Below are 23,917 nucleotides of genomic sequence, written 5' to 3' on the forward strand. Positions count from 1 at the left end.
GCATACACACATAGATCTACTGAAGCTTTTGTGAAACTAGAGGACAGCATCACACATTCACACAGGTTTCTTTGACAAACAATTTGGCTACAACATTCTCAGCTCTTCAAAAAAAGATAAAGCATTCCCTTCTGAAGTCACCTTCACTCCAAACCCTAACCAAAAATAGACCAACATTTCCATAAGGCTTTTGAATGATTACACTGTAAAGAATGCTAACTTAAAAATGTACCTAGCATTTTATTCTCAAATCATTACTATAATCTAATAAATCTACAACTTTATTATTTAATATTACAAGTTTAATTTGGTAAATCTGTTATGTCACGAAAGAATTCTCCAATTGTTTTTATTTATTTATTTATTTATTTTACTGGATTGATTCAAGTAAAAATTATAATTATTTTTGTTTTTTTACATTAATGTGGCACTAAAATGCTGTTGTAAAATTACCTGGTTTGATTCAAGTAAAAAACTTTATTAATCATGTCTGAATCAACCTGAATACATAAGGTCGCACCAATAAAACGGTTACCACGTTTTACAGTGTAACAAGTGAAAAAAAGACCTCCAAAATTTCATTTTTAGTCCATTTTGCATATTACATAGGAGAGGAAGGATATATTTCTGCTTTCATGCAAACCCTTTACACACACTCTCGTCCCATCACATCTAACATTACCACATGGGCCAAATGGTTAATTTCACAGTTATATCATGACAGAGAAACACACAGGTAATGGATGCCAGTCTCTCCATGTGCATATAAAAAGGAAATAAAGCTCCAGCTGGTGCCAAAATGGAAAAGAGAGAGTGAAGGATGCTGGAAAATTCAACACAATGACAGAGCGAGGGAAGACATGTCATTCTCATGAGAAATGGGCTAAATGTGCTAAACAGCAAACAAATTAGCCTTGGCTTGAACAAATCCTCTTTGAATATGGCAATGCCACACACACACATGCCTTTGTCTTATCACAAGCAAACAGTTGAGCCCTGGGTGTTTATTGGGCATCTGGTTAAACGCTAACCAAAGGTTGTTCTGGACTGGGCACTTCCTTGTTTCAAACACACATCAACACACACTCAATGACTTGCAAAGCTAAAATAGAGTACAGTATATGCAATGAAAAATTTGACTTCTGCATTATTTTTGATGATGAAAATATGGCTACAAACTTTGGCCACAATACTACACTTACACTAGTGAAAACTACTAAAATAAAGAATAACTACATAAAGAATTGTGCCTGATTACAGCTGTCTCCTTTTAAAGTTTGGTTACGTTATTTAAATTTTAAATAATATAACGTGTAGTTTGAATAGATACAGTGTTTAACTTAAAGTGGTGTTTGTAATTTGCTCTTGTGAATCATTCAAATGTGTGTTTATATATTTGTGTTTGCATTATTCAAATGCGTTAATTTGTAAATGTGTAAGCATGTAGTACCCGCTTAATGTGAAATCACATGAGGGTTTTTGTGGTCTGAAGCAAGCAATTAGTTTCTTTTTTTCTGAAAAACTTTTTCCCAGAAATACTTTTCCATGGATAAAAACAAAGGACATGCACAAACATGTAGCCTTGGAGAGGAAACATTCCAGGCAGGTTCTTTCATGTGCATGAAAACATAAAGAGGAGAAAAAGACAGAGAGAGAAAGAGAAACATAAAGAAAGAGTGAGCAGGACGTGATGAGGTCGATGCATGAAATTCACACTGACCTTCAACAAGAACAGATATTACTGAGAGAACAGACATGACATAGAGGTGGATTGTTTTATCCATCCTTCAGAAGTGATTTATAACACTCTCTTTTTCTGAAAGAAGAGAAAGTGAATTCTTTGGAGGCTGACATATATATATATATATATATATATATATATATATATATATATATATATATATATATATGTCAGCCTCCAAAGAATTTGGAGAGAAAACTGGAGAGAGAGAGCCACACGCAGCTGCCGCATCCGACTCGGCTTTACCCCCTCTCCTCGGCTGATTAGCCCGACTGGCCCTGCCCTCCTCCATGACATAACGCTAAAGCCTAATTTACACAATGGAAGTAGCCGAAATGTTTTCTAGTGAAAGGACTAAAGCACCCTAACTAAATGCAGCCTGCATTTATACTAAGCATGGCGTTGTTTTCAAAATTAGTTTGTTGAGGAAAATAAACAAAGAACATCACGTCTAAACCACACCCACCAACCATCAACGCTCTTCGACTAGTCGATTTCTCCAAGGTTAAGAATTTCTGGGATGTGCGCCAACAGGAGAAATATGACAAAAAGAAACAACTTATGACGTGTTTTCGGCATAATTTTAGGCAAACTAAACTAAGCTTGTTCGCTCACTAACTATAAATTAGACATAAAGGCAGATTTACACTTCTATGTCGAATCTACGCAGCTTATTTCAAATTATTTTAAGATACATGCATCACATTACATTGTATTTGGGCACATTTTAATCGGGTGTATCCAGAGCTCGAGTTGAGGAGGGATGAGAGGGGATGACATCACCCTTGTTGAAAGAAAAGGCAAAAAACATTCCCCTTCGCCCATTACCATCCCCTCCATATTTGGCATGACAAATTATAACAGCGGCCTCCCCGCTCTGGATGCATGTAACTTACACAATGTGAGAGTATTAGAGCACTTTAGCGCTTCAGAATGCATAATTTATAGCAAAATGGACATGAAGGTAAATTCTTTCTAAAGAATTGTTAATACAAAAAATGAGAAACCATCAATGTTTCTCTAAATGTGCACACTTTTGCTTATTTATACTTATTTGAGAAATGAAGGCATTTTCTCTCAGTGCACTATCATTTTGGCTGTGTACTTGCAGAACAACGCAGACACACCAACGCAGAATTATAAATGCAAACTATGGTGTAGGCCACTGCATAGAGGCTACGGCATAGGTTTGACACAGAAGTGTAAATCAGCCTGAACACCACTCAAATACCTTAGCAAAGGCATAATGCACAATGCATATTATTATTTTATTTTTTTTACTTTATTTCTAACTTAATTTTTTTTATTTTAAACTCATTAATTACTCTGTATATTTGTCTTTGTCTTAATTGATGTAGTTTTGCACTGTATTCTTTGTATGCAGCTAAGCTGCAAATGCTTTGGCAATATGAATAAACAATTAGCTTTCATGTCAATGAAACACGTTAAACTGAAACAGAGCAAGATGAAAAGAGAGTTGCAATTGTATAACATGTATCATATCTCTGTCTCTACTCTCTCTCTTTTATGTGTGCGATTTAAGAATTACATAACTGCAGCCAGCCACCCTGCCCAGGCTGGGACATTAACTATGCTGTCCATCCATCTATTCCTCTCTTATCCCTTACGCCCCCTCCCTCTTCCATCCATCCCTCTATCTACCCGTCTGAAAAAGCCGCTTACCCACACAGTAGCCCAAAAGAGAAGATAACATGAGAAAGCACACATGCACACACACACACACGTGCCTGTACACATGCCCGAACGGACTAAAAATCTACATATAGACAGTTACATTCAAAGACATCCATTCCCCAAGGTGTAAGTGATTGGATTATTGATGAATCGGAGGGGATTTTCTATTGAAAGCCGGCTATTTGTGCCATGGCCTCCTGTAACAGTGCTGTAGAGAAAAGCCTTTCTCAATAACTCATATCACACATGATTTATTCATTTCGCCACTTAAAAGGACAAGACACAATGTGAGAGGACTGTGACAATCTGACAGTTACTGTCAAGAAAGAATGACAAATGCAAAGTTTTATATATATGAATTTCTTTTATGTATGAATAAAGATGAACATAAATGCATATAAATAGAGTATAGTCAATAGAGTAGTCAAGATCTAGTAAATTGATGTTGCTGTGGTTTCTGGGGGTCTAACTCACCTCAAAGTCCATCCCAAGAATTGCTAAGGTGGCTGTTTATTGTTTAATCTATAGCAAAAAAAAAAAAAATCTTAACACATAGGAAAGAATCCCTGCCTGGCTCCCATTTAAGCTATTACATACTGGAGATTTTGGTACAGAAAGAAAAACAACAACATTTTGAACGAAACAGAACAATAGGTCCATATCCTGGATAACTTAAAGGAATAGTTCACCCAAAAATGAAAATTTGCTGATGATTTACTCACCCTCAGGCCATCCAAGGTGTATCTGAGTTTCTTTCTTCATCAAAACAGAATTTAAGACTTTTAGGATTTCATTTCAGGCCTGCTCCTCTAAACAATGCAAATGAATGTCCTCCATTTTTTGACGGTCCAAAATGCATATTTAGGGTGCATCAAAATAATCCAGACTCCAGTCGACAAATAAAGTTCTTCTGAACGCAAACGGTTGATTATTTTTAGAAACAAAACAATAATTATATATTTATTAACTACAAATATTCGCTTCTGTACATCTCTGTTGTGCCGTTCACAAACCAAAACAGTCCAAAACAATTTAAAAACAATATAAAATAAAATAAAAAATCATTTCCAAATAATAATAATAAAAAAAAACAATGTAAACAATGATGTGCTTCCTGACTCCTCCTCCACGTGATGCGTGACCTTACCAAGGATCTTACGTCATCCCTCTCATGAGCTCAGGTCACAGAGATGTACCGAAGTGAACATTTGTAGTTAAAAAGTATATAAGTATTGTTTTGTTTCTAAAAATAATCAACCGTTTGGGTTCAGAAGACCTTTATTTGTTGACTGGAGTCGTGTGGATTATTTTGATTCACCCTAAATATGCATTTTGGACCATCAAAAAATGGAGTACATTCACTTGCATTGTTTAGAGGAGGAGGCCTGAAATGAAATCCTAAAAGTCTTAAATTCTATTTTGATGAAGAAAGAAACTCAGATGCATCTTGGATGGCCTGAGGGTGAGTAAATTATCAGCAAATTTTCATTTTTGGGTGAACTATTCCTTTAAGTGAGTGCACTGAGCGAACTGAGTGCATTCCAGTCAGCAGAAGGGCCATAGCGTTGATTCTCTCTCTTTATCTGTTTCCCTCCATCCTTGATTTCTCTCTCTTACTCTCAGCTTGTTTGTCTGTTGTGGCCACATTTGCTCCAGCCTCACAGGACAGGAATAACCATTCTAAAATCTCTTGATAAGATTCCCCCGTATTTATCCTGATGCATAACACTAACAAATATGGTAGCATTCCATTTTAAGCATGTTCTACATGCAACACAGATTAAACAAAATAAACAGGCTTTCTATGCCAGCATCTAACTTAGCCTTTCTGTCTGTTTGTCTGTCTGTCTGTCTGTCTGGCATCCTGCATTGGAAGTTTGTGTTCCTATTTATTGCACTCTCTCGGACAGCATGTCTGCTTGTCTCAAAGTGAGTGCTCTCTCTCGCTCTCTCTCAGGGTCAACAAAGCTATATCGGTATGATTGTTGCAACTAGGCAATATGGCAAAAAATATTATCACAATATTCTTTTTCATATCATTCGATATCGATATTTATCACGATATACATTAACATTTGCACACTGCAAAATAAAAAATAAAAAATTCAAGTTGGCAGAAGAAAAGGAGAAAAAAAAAATCCTAAACAGTCAAAACAGTCTATACAAAACTGCATTGGGGGCCCAGAGACAGCCAAAGCAGTGGTGTCTAAGGGATCTTCTACTAAAATATTACAATATTTTATAGAGTTTATCAATCGAGTGCAGTTGGATATGAATGTTAAAAGATGATCTGTTCATTTTAATGACAGTATATATATATTTTTTACATTCAAATTATTTTCATATTTCGTTACATTCAGATACCAAAGTATGGCCTTGTGACTGAGGAATGATACTGTATGGGGTTAAGGGGTATCTCCTGAGAGAAAATTTAGAAAATGTAAACGTCTGAATGGACCATTTTTATATTTTCATTAAAGTGAGTAAGACTAGACTACAAACAAGTAATTTTATTGTCTTTCAGCCTGGTCAGAGATAATGACATCTGAATAATTTCACAAAATTAGAACAGAAATCTATTTGTTTATTATTAAAGGCTTGTAACATGGGGAGTCACGTGATGCCATGCGAGGAGCGGACATGTGATCGGCGAGCTCTGCGCACTTTGCTAGTTTTAATATTATTTGTGTCATTAACCGGTGAGATTCGATACACTCTGATTCTTAAAAAAATTCAAAATCCTCGGGACTCTGGAGATATTAAAAGACACTTACGTGCTCAAGCTGATTCCCCACAGTGGCAGGCCGAAAGCCCCAGACTAAATTCGGACGGTGAACTGAAAGAATGTGACGAAGGTCGTTGCAAACTTGGGGGATCTTGCTGTAATATGTCGATCGATCACTTCCATGGAGACGAAATTCTCTGAGTTGGTTACAAAATTGTCGGACATCGATTATCTGGAGTCATGGGAGAGGGAATTAGCTGCTAATCCGCTAGCAGCCAAGGGAGATTTGGAATGCGTTTTGGAAAAATTGGATGACCTTGAAAATCATAATCGGCGAAACAACGTCCAAATTGTTGGAATTTCTGAGCATGAAGAAGGCCGAGATATGGTGAAATTCCTAGACGGGCTCTTCCCGAGTCTGCTCAACATAACAGGCCATAAGCTGGATATCGAGTGAGCTCACAGAGTCCAGCTTGGAGATCCACGGAGGGAGACAGGCCCCTATCAATTCTGGCCAAGTTTCTGAGATCATCCGTTAAAGATATCGTGTTACACGAGGCAAGGAGTAAAGGAAAGCTCTCTTGGAAGTACCACAGCATTTTCTTGTTCCCAGACTTTGCGAATTCGACGAGAGAAACGTGAATGATTCAGTGAATGCAAGAATCTCTTACATCAACGGAAGATCGCTTTTGCTCTGATGTGTCCGGCCAAACTGAGAATAGATACTAAGAATGGCCGTAAAATATTTACATGCCAACAGCAAGCATTTTCCTACATAAAGACAATGGAGTGAGTAATCCATTTGGTGATTTTCATGTTGCCGCCTAGTGGACCTGTCTCACTGAACATACACTCGAATGTCCGAGGAAACTGAGCGCCTTTTTCGTTTAGTTTTGTGCTGGTTCCGCCTAGCGGCTGGAGTTTGTTTTGTGTAGTACAATTTCTTAAGGACAGCTTGTGGATGAATCTGCTCATTTTGGGTGTTTATGCCTCCTGTTGGCTGGAGTTGATTTTGTGCAATATGTCTAGCAGGACATTGGAGTGAGTTTGACTGCCCAAAGAACTGAACGGCCCGTTTTATTTTATTTATTTTTTTTATTTTTTTGTGCTGGTTCCGCTAGCGGCTGCAGCTTGTTTTGTGGAGGCACACACCTTCGAGACAATTAAGTGGATGAATCTACATGTTTTTTTTTGTGGGTGTTTATTCTGCTTATGGGCTGGAGTTTGTTTTATAGATTATCTTCTGTTGTGTATTTCTGTATTACAATTTTTTGTATAGAAGCACCGGACTTGAGCAAGCCGACGGCAAAGTTGTCGCAGGGGCTCTCATAGGCGTACATGGATTGTCTGAGGGGTGGACGCTGGTTGGCACTGCCGTGCACAGGGTTAATGCACACATTTTTCTTTTTTCTGTTTTTTCTGTTCTGGGGAAAGGACATCTAATATGTCAAAATGTAAAATGTTAATATGAGTGGATTGTCTCTCTACATGTGGAATGTGAATGGGTTAGGGAACCCCATAAAAAGAAGGAAGGTTATTTCTTTTTTAAACGTAAGCAATATTTTATAGTGTTTCTTCAAGAAACGCATCTTTCCCCGCAGGAAGCTGAAAAATTTGGGAAGATATGGGGTGTACATGTTTTCTTTAGTGCTGGCTCAAGTAAGAGCAGGAGAGTCATTACATTGCTGAGTAAACATCTACAATTCAAATGTCTCAAACAGATTAAAGATAAATTAGGAAGAGTCATTGTTGTTTTAGCAGAAATTCAGGGTCAAAGGTTGATTCTGGCTAATATTTACACACCTAACGCTGATGATCAGGGCTTTTTTATGGATCTTGAAAGGATGTTGCAAGCCGCGGGCACCCCTCAGTATATAATATTGGGAGGAGACTTTAATTTATTGATGGATTCATTCCTTGATCATAGTGAAGCAAATGTGCGTAAGCCCCCTACAGCAACATGGACACTTCACAGGATGTGTAAAAATCTTTTGAAGACTTTTGAACCCATCTGGTAGGGACTATACCTTCTTTTCATCAGTCCATAAGATTTATTCTAGAATAGATTTTTTTTTATATCTAAGTCCCTCATTTAATCTGTTGTTGATTGTTCAATTGGAAACATTTTAGTCTCAGATCATGCCCTAGTGTGTTTAGAGGTGTTGCCACATATGGAGAAAAATAAATCATATAGTTGGTGCTTTAATGTATCCCTTTTGCAAAATCCTGAATTCCAACAAATGTTAAAGGCTGAAATCCATATTTATATGGAGACCAACTGGTCCTCAGTATTCTCTGTGGGCATGGCTTGGGAGGCACTTAAGGCGGTTCTTAGGGGTCGGATCATACAGTATGCCTCATTCATCAAAAAATCCAAATCACGAGAACTCGTGGAGTTGAAAGGGAATATTAAAAGTGCCGAGGCAGAGCTGAAGCACCGAATGTCGTCTAATGGCCTCAGAGAATTGACCTGATTGAAATACAGATATAATACTATTTTGTCACGGATGGTGGAGTTTTAGCTATTCAGGGCAAGACAGTCATACTTTGAGTCGGGGGACAAAGCAGGAAAACTTCTGGCTAGATATATAAAGCAGAGAGAGTCTTTTTTTACCATTCCCTCTGTGAAATCTGCTGGTGGTGAAATTTTTACCTCAGCCATTGATATTAATAATGCTTTTAAAGATTTCTATCTTGATCTTTACAGTTCCAAATCTTAGTCTACCGATGAAGATATTAGAAACTTTGTGGAACCATTAGAACTCCCTAAACTGATGACTAAGCAAAAAAATTATCTTGATTCTGAGATAAACTTGGAGGAGCTCAGCGAGGTAATTAAGGCCTTGCCTACAGGCAAGGCTCCGGGGCCAGATGGCTTTTCCACTGAATTTTTTAGATCTTATGCTACAGAACTGGCTCCACTTTTGTTTGAAGTTTATATGGAATCATTGAAGAATGGAAAGCTTCCGTCAACCATGACACAAGCCCGGATCAGTCTGATTCTTAAAAAGGACAAACATCCAAGTGAGTGTACGAGTTACCATCCAATTTCCCTGATCCAGCTAGAAGTAAAAATATTGTCAAAAATTCTGGCTAACCGATTAAGTAAAGTTATGACATCTCTTATACATATAGATCAGGTGGGGTTTATTCGGGGACACAGCTCTTCTGATAACATTAGGCGTTTCATCAATATCATGTGGTCAGTGGCGAATGATCAGACTCCGGTTGCTGCCATCTCACTTGGCGCTGAAAAGGTGTTTGATATGGTAGAATGGGATTATCTTTTTAAGATTTTGGAAATATACAGGTTCGGGAATACTTTTATTGGATGAATTAAGTTACTTTATAGACACCCGGTAGCAGCAGTACAAACAAATGGATTAATTTCAGATTATTTTACTGTGGATAGGGGCACCCGGCAGGGTTGCTCTCTTTCCCCTTTATTGTTCTGTCTTGCCCTGGAACCATTAGCAGCCGCGATAAGAAAGGATGATTTTCCAGGGGTGGTGGTGGAAGGTAGGGCACATAAGCTTTTGCTTTATGCAGATGATATTTTATTATTTGTCTCTGACCCTAATAGATCTATGCCTTGCCTCCACAGAATTATTCATTCCTTTTCTAAGTTCTCAGGATACAGAGTCAATTGGTCTAAATCCGAAGCGTTGGCTCTGACAGCGTACTGCCCAGTAAAGGCTTTCCAGCCAGGCGCCTTCCAGTGGCCTAAACAGAGCATTAAGTATTTAGGCATTTTATTCCCTGAAAATTTGTCTGATTTAGTAAGAGTTAATTTTGACCCCTTAATAAATAGGTTTTCGAGCAATGTGGGCAGGTGGGCTTTATTACATTTATCTTTGATTGGGAAGGTTAATGTTATTAAAATGAATTGTATTCCAAAATTTAACTACTTGTTACAATCTCTCCCTGTAGATGTCCCCCTCTCTTATTTCAGGCAATTTGACAGTATAGCAATGTCCTTCATTTGGAATGGTAAATGTCCCAGATTACATTTTAATAAGTTACATAGGCCGAATGACAAAGGTGGGCTAAGCCTACCCAACATATTGTTTTATTATTATGCATTCGGTCTCAGACATTTGGCTCATTGGTCGCTTCCACCTGAGAGAGCCTCTCCCTGGTTTTGTATTGAACAAGAAGTTCTTGCCCCTATTTTGCCATTACAAAGCCTTTCAATTAAACTAACCGGAGAAGTTAAGTCACACCCCGTTATCTCGCATTTGCACTCGGTATGGACAAAAGTGTCCAGAGTGTTTAATTCGGACATTTATTTAAATGTTGCCTCGAGCTGAACCCTAAATTATATATTGAAAGGTCCCCTTTCTGCTGGTCAGAGTGGATTGTGAGGGGAGTTACTACACTCGGTGACCTATATGAGAGTGGACTGTTGAGATCTTTTGAAAATTTGGTTCAACACTATAGGTAGTTCTATATGTATTTACAGCTGCGTCACCTGCTCTGTACTATTTTTGGGAGTAGCTCACACACCCCTAAAGCGGCAGATACTCTGGGAGAGGTGATTACTGCTTTTGGAAAAGGTTATGAGGCATCAGTGTATTACTCCCTGTAAATTCAGAGTCTGGGGGATGGAACTTTAACTTTTATCAAGAGATTATGGGAGAAAGATCTAAACTTGGTATTGGAGGAGGAAGTGTGGGCTAAGATTCTAAAAAATGTCAAGTCTGCATCTAGAGATGCAAGGGTGCGCCTTATGCAATTCAAGATATTACATATTCTATTGGACCCCCTCTAGATTGCATAGGCTTGGTCTTAAAGACACACCCACCTGCTGACACAATCCATGTTTTTTGGGGGTGTGTTAAGATCCAATAATTTTGGTTGAAAGTTCAGAGTAGTATGTGTGATGTTTTGGGCACTCAAATTTTACTTTATTTTGGGTGATGGGGCGGTCATAAATTTGGGGGATAATCATATAAGAAATTGGGCTCTGACCAATCTCATGATTGGCAGACAAATTATTTTAAGGGGATGGAAGTCGGATGGAGCACCCTCATTTTCGGAGTGGTGTTTGGAAATGGGGATGGTGGCTGCTGTCGAGCAGGTGGCAAGAAGAAGGCTGGGGTTTTTGGACTTACTTGTTAGGAAATGGGGCAATTATTTGGCATTTTTGGGTGACTCTCGGAGAGGGGATGTGGAGTTTAGTTTAGTTTAGTTTAATTATGTGCACTACCGGTCAAAACTTTTGAAACACTTGACTGAAATGTTTCTCATGATCTTAAAAATCTTTTGATCTAAAGGCATATGCTTAAATGTTTGAAATTAGTTTTGTAGACAAAAAATATTATTGTGCCACCATATTAATTTATTTTATTATAAATTTCATTTAATTTAAAAAAAAAAGTTTTTGAAATTGATGACTTGGACCAAATAATAAAGAAAAGCAGCCAATAAGTGCCCAACATATATGGGAACTCCTTCAATACTGTTTAAAAAGCATCCCAGGGTGATACCTCAAGAAGTTGGTTGAGAAAATGTCAAGTGTACATGTCTTCAAAATCTAGGCAAAGGATGACTACATTGAAGATGCTAAAATATAACACAGTTTTGATTTATTTTGGATTTTGTTTAGTCACAACATAATTCCCATAGTTCCATTTATGTTATTCCATAGTTTTGATGACTTTACTATTATTCTAAAATGTGAAGGAAAAAAATATAATAAAGAAGGAGTAAGTGTTTCAAAACATTTGACTGGTAATGTATGTTTATTTTATTTATTTATTTATTTTATTTTATTTTTTTGTGTATTTTTTTGGTTGTGTGTGTGTGTTATTATGTGGGACCTCAGGAGTGTTCGTTGGGGGTCAGGGGGGTTGGTGAATGGGTAGGGATATTAGTGGGGTTTGAATGTGAAATGTTGATTCGTTGTATATGTGTTGGGTTTTTCTTTGTTGTGTATATATGAATAAATTTTTTTTTAAAAAGGCTTGTAACATGCTGATTAATAAAAATAAATTTAGAAAGAAAAAATGTTATGGTCTAAAGGTACTCTGGAACCATGATAACTTATGTGGCGCCTCATGTCTACTCACATGCGGATAAAAGGGACAATGCATGCAGAGCAGGACAGGGCATAAATTAAGCTTCTTCAGTGCTAGAGAAAAATATTCAAGAATACAGTGCAGAAAGATCAGGTCTGCTATACACAGCACTGTTGTTTTGTCACGCTGCTCACTAGAGACGATGAGAGGACGCAACCGTCGTCATGATGTCTTGCAGAACGCGGTGACTGGCGTAGCGGGGACATAAGCAACTTCATACAGTCTGAGGCAGCGTTTCCACAGATGCGGAATTATGCATGGCACTTGGCTTCCATAGGAAGGAATTGAAAGTGCTTGCTCACCTTTGCTCAACACGCGCCAGTGGAAACGTACCATAAGAAAGCCAAACTGTTTGCGTTTTTAGCACACCTGATCGTCTAAAAGTAGAACACAGACTAAGTATCGAAAATTACTCAAAAGCTTATCATCGATATCGTGGAGTTTTTTTTATCACTGTAAATATCGAGATCGCTTTATCGCCCAGCCCTAGCTGCAACATAGTTTCAAGACAACACATATTATTATGTATGAGATGGTGAAATTGTAAACCAATCAGATACAGACATACAATTATTGGCTAGTTTCCTATCATACGGTTTCTTATGATTTTGTCATCTCCTACTAATTACACTCACTGAGCACTTTATGAGGAACAATATGGTCCTAATAATGTGCCCGACATGGTCTTCTGCTGTTGTAGCCCATCCACCTCAAGGTTCAATGTGCTGTGCATTCTGAGATGCTATTCTGCTCACTACAATTATACAAAGTAGTTATCAGAGTTACCGTAGTCTTTCTGTCAACTCAAATCAGTCTGGCCATTCTCCGTTGACCTCTCTCATCAACAAAGCATTTCTGTCCTATTGAGATGCTGGTGTGGTGCTACCCACTTTCTTTCTCTCTCTCTGTCCTCTTTTGTTTAAGCATTCTCTTTTCAGACACTCTGGTCAGGTCAGACGTGCGGTGAACATTCTGAGGGTGACCCTCTCCTGAGGAGAAGATGCCCTACCACCCTCGTTGTGTTCCAGGAGACCAGAGGAGTAGACACACCCCAGTAGCGCACAACAAATCAATAGACGAGAAAGATTGGTCATGACAGTGCAATTACAGAGGGACAGAGAGAAAACGAACGAGAGAAAGAGAGAGAGAGAGAGAGAGAGAGAGAGGGAAAGAGAGATAGTGTTGATTTGCAGTCTATTGCGAGTTTAGAAAACATACTTTATCCTGTTTTTATCACATTATACGTCTTTAATTTGCCATTGCAGTAAAACTGAAGAGATGTCAAACAACAGCTGGTACTGAAGAGACTCATTTTCACAGTATCCTTTTCTCTTTCTCTCTCATTCTATTTCTCTCTCTTCTCCTTAGTTTGGAGGTGTTAGTCAAATAAATAATTTTGGCTTTCCTTAAACATTTGCTTCTTCCTTATTTTTCCAGATACTTGCTATGTGTCTATCATGCTATTTTAACCTAAAATGTGCTTAATGTTCTAAATTAAAGGAATAGTTCAGACAAAAATAAAACAATTCTTTCATCATTTACTCACCCTCATGTTGCTTCAAACCCATATCTCATCCGTTGAACACAAAAGAAGATATTAGGCAGAATGTTAGTCTCAGTTACCATCCGCTTTCATGGCATCCTTTTCCCAAACCATGAAATTGAATGTTGACTGAGTCTGTCATTCTGTCAAACAATATATATAAAATATGGAATTTGAACAAAATGAGGGTGTGAAAATGATGAAAGAACTTTCATTTTTGGGTGAACTATCAATTTAACATGTTTTATTTGAGTCAAAATATGATTTAATATGACAGTCAACCTGGGAACATTAGGTTACACCAATAAAAGTCATTAAGGTACTTACTGCACAGATTCACTTACTACAGTGTAAAATACTTTTACAAAACTATACAAGACTTACCTTTTTCTTGGGATTTTGAAATCGGGGAATTCCAATTGGTATGTTTCAGATTTATGGTATGCTGATGTTTCAAAGAGAATCTAATTAATCATTAATAAAGCTCCAAATCTATAAATGCATGGAGGGCGATGAGTTTGAAGACGAGTCTGTGTGTACGTGTGAGAAACAGACAGATTCGGTGTTATGAATGAGAGCATCTGTTCAACTGAAATGTAATTACAGAGTGAAACAGACACATATGCTCAAACACAAGATGACAGGCTGAGAAAAGTTCATAACCTCATGCCATCAATGACAGCAGGTAAGAGCCCCAGCATGCACAGCAAACATCAAAATAACAACAACAAAAACAAGAACAACCAGAAAATGACTGACAGTCTGCTCTGGCAAAATAGATATCCTACAGCAAATCATTTCTTACCACAAGAAGTGACTAGTGATCTGTCAATCACACCATCCAGATGGAATAAAGTTTAAATTTAACTCTCTGTTAGTTTAATAAGATGCTGCCATTTAAATAGCCCACAGTCCTAAGGCAGATGCAGAAGCAGTAGCTGGCCAAAGTGACCCCATATGAGTCCAATGACCCATAACATCTAATGTGACCAACATCCTCTGTCACAATTCACATACAGGGACCTGACAATCTTCCCCTCACCAGAATATCCCACTCTTTCACAAACACAATATTTAGAACAATTAAAAACACATACACTGCGTAACGGTCACAGATCACTGCATGTACTGTAAACAGTAAGTGTATGTGAGACTTCTGTTTTCATTATCACATTACATTTGTTTACAAAGAGAATAACATCTAGACAGTCAAAGCCAAAGATGCATCAGAAATGAGGCAGGCGGATCGTGTCAACAGAGCACTCACCGGTCATCATGTGAATTAAATGCAGCAGTCAAACAGCAGACAGGATGGAGAGGAGAGGACAGAACTCTGGAGGTAGGAACAGAGACGAAGTGATCTACTGGCCAGCTCTCTTACAGCTTCATTTTCCCCTTTCAGCTGCTGAGTGCTTCCCGCTCTCTGCTTCTTTCTCGCTCTCTCACACTCATGCTGCTCCCGGTTCTTTTCTGAGAAAGGCGGAGCAGAGAAAAAACTCTCTCTTGTTCTCTCTGTCTCCCTTTCTTTTACTCCCTCTTCCCACCCCATGCTCTTTCTCTCTCTCTCTCTCTACTGCCCTCTTGTGCTCTATCAGTCACTCTATGTCCCTTTTCACTAAAATTATTTTCAGTGTCCTACTTCCTTTCTGTATCTCTTTCTCCCGTGCACTCTTTCTGACGGTGTTTGTGTGTGTTAGCATAATGTATTTTAATGTATTTTTATTTGTATTTTTTATTTGTATTTGTTTTATGATTTACACGGTATTATGTTTGTTTGAAAAAATCAATATATGTGTATTCTTCAAACTTGGGTTAGGGTTTTTCCAGAATTCCCAAACCAAGACCAAAATTTCCAATTGTAACTCCTCTAAGAGCTTTCAAGCTATTGCCACCAAACTCACCACAGACCTTCAAATTGTTCTGACTCAGGACTTTTCAACGATCGATCGATCTGTCTATCGGTCTATCTATCTATCGATCGATGATTGATCGATCACTCGACCCACCCACCCATCCATCCATCTATCTATCTATATGTCTGTCTGTCTGTCTGGCCGTTGGGCCTGGAAAAACTTGAAACTTAAAGCTTTTAAAACTATTTGAAATGGTCAGGAGAGGTTTTTTAAAGCCAGCATCGTTTGTCTTGATAAACTTCACCTATCAAGTTACTGCTCTCATAAATATAACGATGTTGACAATGCCTTGCTGTTTTCTATGTGTACAGCACTGTTAGATCAAGACAAATACCTTCGGGGACAATAAAGTATATATAAATTTCAATTTAATCAATGATTTTAGACACTTTCACAAACAAAAGCACATGTGAATCTCATATTCATGTCTTAGTCGGATGTCTGCCTTTCATCTCGAATCAATACTCACAGATGGCTGTGACAAAGTACACAGCATATAATCCACCAAAGCAAACTTTTCTTATGCTAAATATTGTTGGTAATTTCAGAGTGTCTAAATACCCATCTTCCAGACTTATGCTCAGGAATCAGTATGCAAACTGTCTGAATGTTCACAGCAGGTCTGAACCTGCTCTTAAACAGTGCACCAGGTTTTTCCAATTCTTATTAATTTGAAGAATATAGAACATAAATAATACAATAACACGCAATTAAAATGCAGACTTCATGAAAACAGTCAGGACTGTCCATTCAAACTTAGTAGGCATGTACTCCCTCCGATTTTTGAGTCATGTGGATTTTAAAAGCAACTTCCAAAAATATTTGCATCTTTGAAAAATGAAGTTGCACAATTATTGTCGGTAAAAATGGTGCTTGTCTAAAATACTGTGGAAGAAATCATCCATTCACTAAATCTGTTCAGTCCAATCGAGTTGTTTTAAACTAAAAAATCTGTCATTATTTACTCACCCTCATTCCTCTCAAACTCACATGACTTTGCACTGACGTACACACCAGAAAAACACAACAGCGATTCTGTGCCAATGATCAAGTGATGGAAAAAGGACCTCTAACAAAACAAACCAGATGGGACAAAAATTAAGTACTTTGCATCCTTTGTAAATTGGAATTTTACCACAGAAGGATGTCAAATCTTACCCATCACCTACAAAACAAATATGATATACTGTATGGCACTGATGACGGACCACAGCACAGCATGTTGAAGTTCTCCTGTGGAGGGTCTTTTGACGCTCTGCTCAAAGTTCATATAATTTCAACTATGTACCCATTGCTGCTGAGCTTTCGAAGCATCAGCTAATGATGACAATTCGGATGAAGTATCATTATGTGGGCATTGTCAGTGCTAAAAGCAGAACAAGACACTGGTTGCTTTTGGGATGGCATACTACGATTCTACTCTTACTATTCCTATGATATGACCGATTCAGTCTGCAGCGCTTTTCATGTGGAGTTCAAATCGGTGCTTGACCCTCTGACGTGAATCATGTGAATTCCATTGTTTCCAAAGTGGATAGCCACAGCCTGCTTGCAGATTAATAATGAATATGCAACCTATGGGGACTCAATTAGCCACCTTCCCACTTAGACTTTGGGAAACATTTAATGTTACTTGAATTGGTGCTATTTTAGTGCATTTCTATCTTTATACTGTGGAAGGCTTTGTTTGAAATTTTTTAATAAAGCATTATCGTACATTTTGTTTTGTTTTATTTCCTAAGAAGGAAATAAATGCATTTTGACAGCAAAAGAAGTATATTTTTCGGAGTCAAATTTAAGCAATTTCAAAATCTACAGTAAGCTACATAAAGCCCCATGCCAACAGTGCATTACATGCTTATACAGTTAAAAATTATCAAATCAAATCCCTTTATTGTCACTCAACCATATACACAAGTGCAACAGTGGGTGAAAGTCTTGCGTGCAGTTCCGAGCAACATAGCAGTCATGACAGTGATGAGACATATACAAATTTACAATAAACATCAGATTTACACAACACAATTTACATATATAATATACACATATTTACACACAAAACAATATACAAATAATAATATACAATGTACAGTATACAATGCACACAATATAGAATACACATACACACAACATAGAATACACAGTATACAAAAAATTAGTATATATAAAATATACAGTAGGTTGTATGTGCTGTATTGACATTCAGGCTGTCGGCTGATAGTCAGTTGCCAGTGTGTTGTTAAGAAAGAATATAATTTATGACAGTCCAGTGTAAGATTAATAAAGTGCAGTGCTGATGTATATTGATCGTGAGAGATCAAGAGTTCAAAAGTCTGATTGCTTGAGGGAAGAAGCTGTCATGGAGTTGGCTGGTGCGGGTCCTGATGCTGCGATACCGCCTGCCTGATGGTAGCAGTGAGAGCAGTCCATGGCTCGGGTGGCTGGAGTCTCTGATGATCCTCTGAGCTTTTTTCACACACCGCCTGGTATATATGTCCTGGAGGGAGGGAAGCTCACCTCTGATGATGTGTCTGGCAGTTCGCACCACCCTTTGCAGGGCTTTGCGGTTGAGGGCAGTGCTGTTGCCGTACCAGGCAGTGATGCAGCCAGTCAGGATGTGTGAGGATGTGGTGGTTCATTCCAAACTTCCTCAGCCGTCTCAGGAAGAAGAGGCACTGGTGAGTCTTCTTCACAATGGCCTCAGAGTGGACGGACCATGTGAGTTCCTCAGTGATGTGGACAGCAAGGAACTTGAAGCTGCTGACTCTCTCCACCAGTGCTCCATTCATTGTGATGGGGTTGTGTTCTCTGTCTTTTCTCCTGAAGTCCACCACAAGCTCCTTGGTCTTGCTGACGTTGAGGGAGAGGTTGTGCTCCTAACACCAGCGTGTCAGAGTGTGCACCTCCTCTCTGTAGGCTGTTTCATCATTGTCAGTGATCAGACCTACCACCGTCATATCATCAGCAAACTTAATGATGGCATTGGAGCTGTGTGTTGCCACACAGTCATGTGTGTACAGGGAATACAGGAGTGGGCTGAGAACACAGCCCTGCGGGGCTCCGGTGTTGAGGGTCAGTGATGATGAGATGTTGCTGCCCATTCTAACCACCTGGCGTCTGCTTGACAGGAAGTCCAGGATCCAGCTGCACAGCGAGCTATTTAAGCCCAGAGCCCGGAGTTTCTCATCATGCTTGGAGGGCACTATAGTGTTGATTGCTGAGCTGTAGTCTACAAACAGCATTCTCACATATGTGTCCCTTTTTTCCAGGTGGGAGAGAGCAGTGTGTATTGTAGATGCAATGGCATCATCAGTGGAGCGGTTGTTGTGGTATGCACACTGCAGTGAGTCCATTGAGGCGGGCAGCACAGAGCAGATGTAATCTCTGAGTAGTCTCTCAAAGCATTTGCTGATGATGGGGGTCTGTGTCGGCTTGTGGCGGGATGTACACAGCTGTGATAATGACCGCTGTGAATTCCCTCGGTAGCCAGAATGGTTGACACAGAAGCATGAGAAATTCCAGATCAGGAGAGCAGAAAGACTTGATAGAATGTACGTTCTTCTGATCACACCAGGATTTTTTGATCATTAAACATACACCACCACCTCTGCTTTTACCTGAGAGGTCTTTCACTCTATCCGCTCGGTGCACGGAGAACCCAATGGGTTCGATGGCTGAGTCTGGAATCTCCGCAGACATCCAAGTTTCCAAGCAGATAATCCCTCGTCTCTCGTTGGAAAGAGATCCGCGCTCTCAGCTCGCAGAGCTTGTTGTCCAGGGACTGAACATTTGCCAGTAGAATAGCGGGGGTTGATTTGCGTGACGTCTTAGTCTGATGAGAATGCCGGCTCTCCTTCCCCTTTTCCACGGCCGGGCTGCCCAGACAAAGGGCTCCGCTGTCATGTTTGTAAACAGCGGGTCGGCATTGAGGTATTTAAAGTCCAGTTTTCGGTGTGCTATTGCAGAACCAATGTCCAAAAGTGTTTGTCTATCGTAGACAATAAGGCAGACAACATCCAAGACAAAAAACATAAGAACTGTAGACAAAACAAACAAAAAACTGCAACATTGGGTCGGAGCTCACAATGCAGCAGCCATACTCGGCGCCATCTTGAGTGCACTTTTTGTAATGAGGCATCACAATTATGTAATGAGTTGGGGTATTGCTTGCACTTCTAATAAAGAATGCACAGATTTTCTAGTCCAAATAGACCCAGTGGACAACTTAGAGGCCTTATTAAAATCACTCATCACAAAAAACACATATCGACTTTGACAGTTTGATTAAAAGTGGCTCTAGCTCAATCTTTAAACTTTATCCTCAGGAATTAGTTCCTCTTTTATCAAATTAAATTTACTAAGCAATAAAGCAATGCTGAGATGTTTTTCCCGATATGACAGTTACCTTGACAACATCACCTCTCTCTTGCTCGGGAGGGAGAGAAAGGAGAGATGTGTTATAGAACAATAAAATGAGAGGAGGTAAAATTGACACAAATGTTCAAATGCTTTTAATTTAGATTTGACCCTGTAAAGACATTAGATTCTATGAGGTACCTGAAAGCATAATACATTTTGCTCCTATTTTGTTTACTTGTCTATTTGTGACCACTGTCAGTTAACTTTATGCTTCCCACCATGCACAAACTCACACTCTTCTATCTGTAAAATGTGCATTTATAATTCATATTACTTTCAAGGTAACATATTATGTAAAATATGATTTATTTTGTTCTTCAGAAATACAGGAGGTTGATACACAGTACCTTGTAGACATACTGTACTTTAACTTTCACAATGCAAAGATCCATTCCCAGTCCATCCTCCACAGATCATTTATGAAAACTAAGCTGCAATTACAAAGCATTTATAGCCATACAAAGAAATCATCATGGTGATGACATCCTAACCATTTACATTTGGCCTATTCAGTATTCAGCATCTTGGAGGTTATCTTATCATAACATTTAAATGTCATTTACAAATAGAATTATTTTACAACAGCAAAACAGCATTTTTCATTCTATGGGTCGAAACTCATTAAAAACTCAATTATGACTATTTTTGGTGCAGCTTTGGCTAATATCATAAGCCGACTTCAGGGACAAAAATAAAATGCTAAAAAATTGTAGAATACAGCCCCTTGATAGACATTTTTGAAAAACGTCTATTGTTTCTCACTGATTTAATTTGAAATCTCAGTTTACAGTTTACTCTGACTGATAATCCCCTCCTCCAGAGCAGCCTGGTTTCTTAGTAAATGGTTCAGCTTGTGGCTGGTATCATGTTTCCTAAGTCTCTAAGTGCCATCTGTGCCAGGAAGACAGACAAACAGCACAAACTAAACCTCTGAGTACATAGTGGATGAACATTAGAGAGAAGAAGATGGAAAGAAAGAGACAAAGAAAGGGATGGAAGGTGTTGTGCATCAAAAAAATAGTGAGATCAGACTGAAGCTAATAAACCTACTGTAAATGTCATCTACATATTGGCATTCTACAAAACTGGTGCAGAGAAAAATGTGTGTGTACTACACACACTCTCATGCAAGCAAAAAGAGAAACACATATACTGTATGCCCACTCTTACACACAAAAATAAACACTAAGTATCATTTTACACACACACACACACACACACACACACACACACACACACACATACAAACACTGATCACATATCCACATCTGCAAATCCATTGCTTTTAAAAGCAGAGTTGTTCTCTATTAAGAGTTCTTTATTCTTTCTAATAGAAGTCACATTCAGACCGTCTGGTAACACAAAATGCAGAGTCATTTTCAGACATTTGAACATAATAATGCAGAAGAGATAGATGGAGGGGGGGGGTTGGGGGATAGAGCGAAAACCTCAAGTGCACATCAAAACAGCTCCACTCACATCAGCCGGGGCATCGGACACAGAATTTCAACAAAAATCCATTTGGCACCACAGAAGTCCAGAGTACTCATCCCTCTATCTGTACAAATACAGCCATTCGTAGTCAATGCTCTAGTCAAACAAGCAAGCACAGACAATTACTACACTTAATCCAATTAAATGAGATGCTTTTGGAATTAGCAGCATCCACACATATAATCTAATTTGGGTAAAGAATAGATAAGCAGCTCAGGCCGTAGGTTTAGGTTAGTAGTCAATGTTAATGCGGCAGATGTAAGGTAAAATAAGCTAATGGCTAAAGTTAAACTGGGGAAATGCTGCCAGCTAATGCCCAGATTAGTGAGGGAAATGCCAAATCTTACACAGAGCGCAAATAAAGTACAAACTGGGGCTGTTTAAGGGCCAAAATTATAAATAGAAAGAAGTAAGTGACTCCTGGATTTCTTTCACTAAATTTGTGCTTTTTGTGATTAGAGGAATACTGGTCCCAACTGGAAAATCCTGATAAAACCTGTTGTTTTTTCATGATTTCGAGCTGGTCCAATTTGGTCGTTGGTGGGGCTAAGGTCCGCCTGAGCTGATTAGAGGTTAACTATGTTCCAAAACACTGTTTTAACATGTTGACCAGCTTAAACAGTAAAGCTAGTGCATCCCACAGAGTAATAAACTTCATAATAATAATATGATGAATAAGTTGATTATGTTGAACAGTGGAGCTCTTTCTTAAAAAGACTGATACATACTGATACATGATGGATTTATTTTTCCATCTGCTTTTCTGTCCATAGTGCTTCTCACACTAGGCCAGGAGTTTTAGACCTTTAATGAAATCAGAACATCCAAATACAACCAACACACAACAATGTTCCCAGTATTTTTTTATTATTATTATTAATTATATTTTTCAGAATTGAGCAAATCACTTTGAACACAAGTTGTGTGTGACAAAATGGCATTTTAAATTGGCAGTATTCCTGTGGTTAAGATTCATTATGGTATTGCAAGACTCTTATCAGTCCTTTGACAAGCCCTTTGCAGATCTGTGGCAGAACCCTACCAGAGCAGCATCCAAAAACCACACACGAGCAACAATAATAACATTTAGAAAGCATTACAATGTAATGCATGTGTTAATATGTACACTGTGTGGCCAAAGGTTTGTGGACACCATATGTGCCTGATTAAAATTTAATTTCAAAACCATAGGCATCAAAACCTCCTTTGCTGCAATAACAGCTTCCACTGTTCCACTGATTTTTGGACACAAGAGCATCATTAGCCACTTTTCCACTATTGGGCCAGTGCGACCCAGAGCCATCAACTGGTCAGCCTGGGCCAATAGCCTCGGAACCTCGAGCCCCAAGACCAGAATCGATCTGCCTTCCCCATTAGGCCCTGCCCATTTCACAAACAAGAGGGAAACTCAAGCTGAGGTATCAGACTCTGGAGACTAGCTAGCCTTCGAAATGAACAGGGATTTGTAATGTGCACGCAAATCTGAATCTGTACCGTTGTGCGCTGGATACACAATTTGGCAAGTTCAGCAAAATATACTTAATTACATCTTCGTTCGGCAGATGCCATGTGGATCTGACGTTGCACATTTTCATCAGCCCAAATATTCAAAAGAGCCCTGATTTAGTCTACTGACCAGTACTGATGATTCTCCATTCTCCATTGATCTATTTTGGTTAGCTGGAAATGAAAGATTTGGAAATGAGTATCTTGGTGCTGAAAACTCTGACCTGTCTCACCGAAACTCGGCCTTTGACATTGACCCTGCCTCAATCCCACTTGGCCTTTTTTGGCCCAAGGGTAATCGGCGGGCCAAAGACTATTGGCCTTTGGCCCCAGGGAAGCCACAATGAAGCCCCAGAAGTGACAGTGGGAAGGCAACTGGACCTGACACGCACTAGCATGCCCTCATTTGACCTGATAGTGGAAGCACAGCTAGTAAGGTTAGGACCTGATGTTGGGTGTTGGGGCCTGGCTAACACTTGGCATTGCAATTCAGATTCAGGTCTGGGCTTTGTGCAGGCCAGTCAAGTTCTAACACACAAGACACAGTAAACCATTTCTTTATGGACCTGGCTTTGTGCACAGAGGCATTGTCATGCTGGAATAGAAAAGGCTCTCAAAGTTGGAAGCACACAATACCCGAGAATGCTATTGTATGGAGTAGAATTATGATTTGTCTTCACTGGAACGAATGGAGCAACCAAACTCGTTAATTAGAATGGGGTGTCAACATACTTTTGGCCATATATTGTGTATTTATCTATCCAGAGGTGCTAAGAACATCTCTGTCAGACTGGTTACATT

At 38.9% G+C, this 23,917-nt stretch overlaps 1 protein-coding gene across 5 annotated transcripts in view; it reads right to left on the minus strand.

Annotated features, from left to right (window-relative positions):
• Positions 1-23,917, minus strand: part of LOC127420916 (disabled homolog 2-interacting protein-like) — a 189,964-nt gene that overhangs the window by 84,170 nt on the left and 81,877 nt on the right. The window contains exon 1 of one of the 5 annotated variants that reach the window (XM_051663564.1): positions 15,052-15,212. The exons of the other annotated variants lie outside the window; for them this stretch is intronic. The gene's annotated coding sequence lies outside the window, so the exon portion shown is untranslated. Of the gene's footprint in view, positions 1-15,051; positions 15,213-23,917 lie in introns of those variants that run through there. 5 annotated transcript variants of the gene reach the window in all.

The sequence above is a fragment of the Myxocyprinus asiaticus genome, chromosome 3 (assembly GCF_019703515.2).
Source record: "Myxocyprinus asiaticus isolate MX2 ecotype Aquarium Trade chromosome 3, UBuf_Myxa_2, whole genome shotgun sequence".
NCBI classification, from domain to species: domain Eukaryota; kingdom Metazoa; phylum Chordata; class Actinopteri; order Cypriniformes; family Catostomidae; genus Myxocyprinus; species Myxocyprinus asiaticus.